Source organism: Alexandromys fortis, unplaced genomic scaffold (assembly GCF_014885135.2).
Source record: "Alexandromys fortis isolate MF-2015 unplaced genomic scaffold, M_Fortis_MF-2015_v1.1 scaffold_9, whole genome shotgun sequence".
Classification (NCBI taxonomy): Eukaryota; Metazoa; Chordata; class Mammalia; order Rodentia; family Cricetidae; genus Alexandromys; species Alexandromys fortis.
The window spans coordinates 5,307,416-5,313,809 of record NW_026067892.1 but is presented as its reverse complement, the minus strand read 5'-3'; the positions used below and the strand labels follow the sequence as shown (position 1 = coordinate 5,313,809).

Sequence of the window (6,394 nt, the reverse complement as noted above, 5' to 3'; positions counted from 1 at the left end):
TGTGTTACTGTGCCTGACTAGAACACCAGAGGGTCTAATAAAGATCTCAACGGTCAATAGCGAGGCAGGAGAAAGGATTGGGGCTGGCAGGCAGAGAGGATAAATAGGAGAAATCTGGGAGAAGGAGAGGTAGCCAAAGGAGGAGGAGGACACCAGGGGCCAGCCATCCAGCTATACAACTATCCACAGAGTAAGGGTAAGATCCAAAGAAGTCAGAGAATGAGAAAAGCCCAGCTACAAAAGGAAGACAGGATAATCTAAGTTGAAGTAAAAGCTAGCAAGCAACAAGCCAGGCTAAGGCCGGACATTTATAACTAAGAATAAGCCTCCATGTATGATTCATTTGGGAGCTGGGTGGCAGGTCCCCCAAAAGAGCTGAAAGAGTAAAAAACACACTACTACTCACATAACACCTTTGTAGGTTGCCATGGTTACAGTCTCTTCACAGCCACAGAGCACCGCAACAGTCCCTAATTCCTGTCTCCACTCCCCACACGCTGCAGACCACCAGAGCTGCACAACACTGCTTTCCACGCCTTCTGCAAGCCCCACTCCCCACCGCTGCCCGAGTTCCTGCTGAAGCCCGTGTGACGCCAGCCCATCCTCACCCCCTCAACGTCTACACTGACTTTTGTGTCTCTACTACGTGCATTCTACCTCGTCCCCAGCTGGACCCCACTATGCCTCTCTAGAGTTTAGGGTTTTCTGTTGTTCCCGGGTGAAGCCAAGAACCCCTGATCCCTGATCATATGCAATGGGCATAGCCCAGCACCCCAGGCAGTAGGCTCACCCCCTGCGATTCTGTGACAACACCAGGCTCAGAGCTACTGACCACTTCCTTTACTCCAATTCATTCTGAACACCACTGTCAGCTCTCCTTTCCTTTGCTGTTCTGGAACTTGCTCTGCAGACCAGGCTGAACTTAGACTCAGAGATCTAACTGCCTGCTGCTACCTCCCCAGGTGCTAGGATTAAATGCATGCTCTACCACTGCCCAGCAAACTTCCCTTTCTTAACCTAGAGGGCAGCAGCTTCCTCTGATCCACACACACTGTGGCTTCATGGTTTCATGTATCCATGGCCAATGAGGCCCCAGGATATTGAACGCTGTCTTCAGGGGCTGGGAAGATGGCTCAGAGACAAAGCACTCAATACACAAACACGAGTAAATGTGAGCACTAGGATTTGGATCCCCAGAACCCATGTAAATGCCTGTGAATGTGACAACCCTCAACCTCCACACACATGGCACACATGTACCACATACTGTGAACATGCAAACACATATCTCTCACACCACACACGCACACCAGGAAAAATCTCTCTTGACTCGAGGTAGATGGATAGGTAAGAGTGAGTACACACTCACCAACAGATTTCTTTGAAGGGCATAGATATTTTGTCTGCATGTATGTATGTGCACCATGTGCATGCAGTGCCTATGGTGGCCAGAAGAGGGCAGGAAATCACTGGAAATGGAGTTATAGACCTTTGTGAGCTACCATGGGTGCTGGAGTGGAACCTGGTCCTCTGCAAGAGCAGCTGGTGCTCCTAATCACTGAGCCATCATCTCTCTAGCCCTGCATTCACTAACGTGGTTCAGCAGGTAGGTAATGGCTACTCTCTCCTTTGCTATGTTCTTAAGCTCTTCTAGTTCCTGTCTTATAAATGCAAATTATAGGTGTACGGGCACAGGACAAAATACTTGCTGGGATTTCTCTCACTGTTGATTATATTATAAAACCTGGGGACAAATACAAGATAAGAACGTGAAACAATCACCACAGCCATGACCTGCTCCAAAAAGGCCATGCAACCTTTGGGCCCCGCTCTCTGCTCCCTGGGGCCACTCGTTCTCCAGTTCTGAGTTCACTAAGGACTCTCTGGTTCATCCAAGCCAGCTGAATGTGAGTTCCGCCTCTCCAACTCAAAGCTCTATTCAACTGAACAGACAACAACCTAGACAAAATTCCTGTAACACATACTCTATATAGAGCATTCAGTGCTACCTTCATTTTAGGGCATCTACCATGGATCTTAGAACAAATTCCCTACAGATAACTGTGTGAGCTGGGAACCAATGTGAAGACAGCGGCACTGAGAGCCAGCAGTGCTGAGAGCCACAGCTGGCAAAGGCTTAGCTAGGGTTCACTTCTCAGTGTCCAGCTCAAGACTGAGTTTCCTGACCTGCTGATGGATGAGGGTAAGGGGTGTGCAAAGTGGACAGCACCATCCTGTGGAGAAGCCTCTGCTGTCCCCTGGGGTAGTTAAAGCATCCCCAACACAGCCTGTTATACGTTCTCCCTCCCACTGCAGGGGACAACACCTCCATACTAGGACAAGTGGCACCTGGGAAATTGAAAGCCATAACAGGAACATGGAGCTTGCCTTTTCTGCTTCCTGTTGCCCATGCCTGTCACAGGCTCCTCTTCAGCCCCTGCCCCCAGCAGTGATGTGTGCTATGCTGGGCTGGCTGTGTGAGCAGGTGGTGCACATCCCAGGGGCCCCATGCCCGCCTCCACTGCTGCATCATCAAACCTCCAGCAGAGAGGCTCACACAGCCTGAAGATGCTGTGTTTAGAGCAATGGCTCAGCTAATCTCCAAGGGAGGCAGAGCGAATCAGCACAGCAGCAGTGGGGTGAGCTCTGGAATGTTCCAGTGTGGTTCTTCCACAGACATCTAGGGGCAGATAGGAGGGGGTGGGCAGGCTGATCCTCACAGGTGCTTCCAGCCATGGAGAACCAGTCCCAGGCTGATGCTTAAGCCTCTTTCACGGATGGGAATCGGCAAGCAGGCTGGGCAAGCGTCTTGTGACTGTGTCACCCTGAGTCACCTAACTGCCAAAGGCCCCACATCCCTCCCACCCCTGGCCACTGACCAGCCTTCCAGTCCAGCCAAACCACACCCTCTGATCTCCATGGTGAATGCTATAGAGACAGCCTGTGTCCCACAATGCATCTATCTACCTATGTCTGCAAGGCATCTCTCTACCCACCCTGCTCACTCCAGGTCCTGGGGCCACCCTCAGCCTGGCTCACAGCACTCATGCCAGGATTACAGTGCTAGGCAGGCACAGCCAGGGGCTGACCTTGCCAGCACCTGTTGCTGCCAGGTCACCCTGAGACTCAGTAACCCTGATACAGGCTCACCTAGGTTCCAGGTGGTCACCGAGATGAAATCTGGTCAGGAACTGTTCCCACGACCCCCTTTGTTTATCAGTTGGCCAGTTGCTCACATCTGGCTCAGACAAGCTGAGAGTGGCTGAACCTCCAGGGAGTGCCAAAATAGCATTCCTGACCCCAAATGAGCTGCACAATGTGGCCTTAGTTCACCCCTACAGGCCACTCACCAGAGCTGCCCTTACTCTGCACTCTGGTCTCTCTACTCAGGACCTCCTGCACAGTGCCCCAGAGGGGGCGGGGTGGCAGGCTTCCACCCATGGGACCTCACACCCGTTCACAGCAACTGGCCCCTGGATGGGCCATGTCTTGTCTATTGTCCTCAGTTTAGCTACTCAAGGGGCTGCTTTTCCAGGAGACAATCGCGGGTAAGGACAGAGCAGGAGGTGCCTCTCCATCCAACACACTGGCTCCTCCGTCACAGTCAGGGGCCTGCCACCCTCAGAAGACCCAGCTCGAAGCCACAGCTCAGTCCCTGTGGCTCTCTTCCCTTGCCTAAGGGACATCTTGAAATCACCAACACTGCAGTCTTTCACTAGATCCTGAACTTGAATGTTCTCAGATTTCTCCGAAAGCACACAGAAATGAGACACAACCCTTGACACACATAAAGAACACGGGCTGGCAAACCATTCTGTGAGGAAGGCTCTGCACACACACAAGGGGCTCAGGAAGCCCATCGCATATACTTATGTGTATTCCTGCGCCTGCTCACATACATGTGCAGACGTATACACACACCCACACAGGGGTGGATGCATACACAAACACCCTTGAGATACTGACTCTTGTCCCTTGCAGGAGGAAGTGGGCTGAAGTGTGGCTGGCTGTACAGCATTACTTAGCACGTGTGAGAAAGGCCCTGGCCTCTGTCCCCAGCAGCATTAAACAGGGTATTGGGAAGCCAAGCATGGTGGCATACATCTCTCATCCCCACGCTGGAGGCAGAGGTCAGCGAGTTTGAGGTCAGCCAGGCCTTCACAGTGAGACCTTATTTTAAAAGGGAAGGGATAGGGGCCTGGGCACAGCTCAGTGGACGAGCACTTGTTTAACACACGCGAGGCCCTGCATTCAGTCTTCTCCACCACAGAAAACAAGGAGGAAAGACGCGGTGGTGGCGGTAGAGGGGAGCAGGCAGCAGGGCCGGGGTGCACTGCACTTCACCCTGCCCTTTCCTGCTCACCCACAGTCTAGAGCCAACACAGCAGGAAAGCCCCAGGGTCCCAGACCCCCTGTAGCAGAGGGGAGTGAGAAAGGGAGGGGGAAGGGCGGGGAGCTCAGGAGCCTGTCCCCACTCTCCCTTTACCCTGTTTCTGCTCTGCCAACCTTCCGTTTTTCCCTCTGGTACCCCACTCCCTCCTGACTCTTGTCACAAGAAACCTTTGGCCACTACACCCTGGCCTGGGGCCAGAAGCAAAATCTTAAAACAGGGGTGAGGTTCTGCTGCCCCTCTGTATGATTATTTCCCAGCTGCCTGTGGGAGACTGGGGAGGAGGGAGCTCGGAAGACTTTAAAGGGAGCCCTGGGGAGGCAGGGCTGATGGTTCAGGTATGAGGCTGTGCCCCAGTGGCATATGATAGCGGGAGCTCCCCAACCTCAAGTCAGGCCCAGCACAAGCGACTCCAGAAGCCCTGGTACTAGCTCATCAACAGTCTACAAGTGCCAGGTCTACAAGGGAGACGCAGAAACTTCCCCAGCCATTACTCTGGCATGACTGGACAGCCACCTGATGGTACAACCTCCAGTCACCTGGGTCAGCCCCAAGCGGCCTCTCCAGCCTTCCTGCCTGTGGCCTTCTTGGAGCAGCACTGGGACAAATCTTGGGACTCCAGCCCACGACTACATCCTCCCCACCTCTAGCTTTCCTTCCCCTCTCCAGCAGTGTGAATGAGACCGTGCACTCCAGATTGTACAGTAAGAACACACACACACCACCTCCACTGAAAGCAGCTCTGGACCTGAGGGCTGCTCCTCTTGGAACAGCTGCCCAAAGGATGGCTAGTGCTGGCCCCAGGTCACCGCAGACTCTGACAGTGCCAGTTCCTCACACGTGCTAAGGGCTCTCCATGTTGGAGGTGTCCTGCCCACCATCCCGTTGCTTCTCCCTGTCCAGAGTATACAGAGGTATGGTGAGCAGCAAAATGCCAACATGAACCTCAAAGGAGTCCCCAGGTCCTTAAGCACCTCTCTGGAGGGAAACGAAGAAGAGTCTCCTCCCTGAGAAGATGAAACACCGTAGCTTCAGGCTGAATGAGATAGCTGAGTCCTTGGTGCAGTCTAGAGGACAGAGGTCCAGACAGGGGCAGAGGACTCAGTGAAGTAAGAGCAGCAGCAGGTGGAAGAGACAAGAGATGCAGGACACAGGGCCCCAGGAGCCCTGTTCACCTCTGCCCAAGGTGACAGGACCGCTTAGAGCTCAACCTGGCTCCACCTTCCCTGGCTGTTCCTGCTTCAGGGACTCTACCCCTTCGCTCCTAAGTACAGTCTCACCTCAGTGATCTTGCTCCCTACCCCTGGTCCTAGAGAGCAACAGTTAAGAGCATGAAGCACCAGACCGTGCATCTGGGGAGGAGTAATAGGTGTTGGTGTGGGTGAAGAATTGCTTATCGACCAATAGGGGCTCAAACCTCAGCCATCGCCCCGTGCCTATGGACTTGAACCCCTGTACTATACACCCATCACCATTTGTCCTATTTTGTCTGCCAAGCATGCCAGCTTCAGGACAGCCCTCAGACTATCTTTAGTGCCCTGGGCCACCTCTCTTCCTTCTAGATCCTTCCTGCAGGTCTGCAGTAGCCAGGTGCTCCTTCCTAATGTCCCCATAGAGTCAGGGCAGCTACTATGCATGCGATGAACAGATACCTGCCACCTTGCTCAGTGAGCAGCCAAAGAGCTACAGTGAAGGAAGCCACCACCTGGTTGGCCAGATCAGCCCAATCTTCCTGCTGGACCGGCCAGGCAAGGAAGTGCCAGTCACTCTGTCATTGTCCCTAGCCCCCATTCTAATACCCACTGCACCCTAGTTCCCTCCTAGGGCCACCTGATCACAAGCAGGAAGCACCAATGGCCAGAAATGACCGGAGATAGCCTCATTCATGGCATACACATCTCACGGAGGGAAAGAGGCTCTGGAAAGGTGATAGGCTACAGCCCTTCTAACAGGTTGCTTCCAAGGCGAAATTCAGCAAACTGTGCTGTCTCTTAAGATAGAAGC

At 53.4% G+C, this 6,394-nt stretch overlaps 1 protein-coding gene across 1 annotated transcript in view; it reads right to left on the bottom strand.

The window, feature by feature from the left end:
- The window catches only part of Pdxk (pyridoxal kinase), a 30,746-nt gene that overhangs the window by 23,598 nt on the left and 754 nt on the right, over positions 1 to 6,394 (bottom strand). The window lies entirely within an intron of this gene.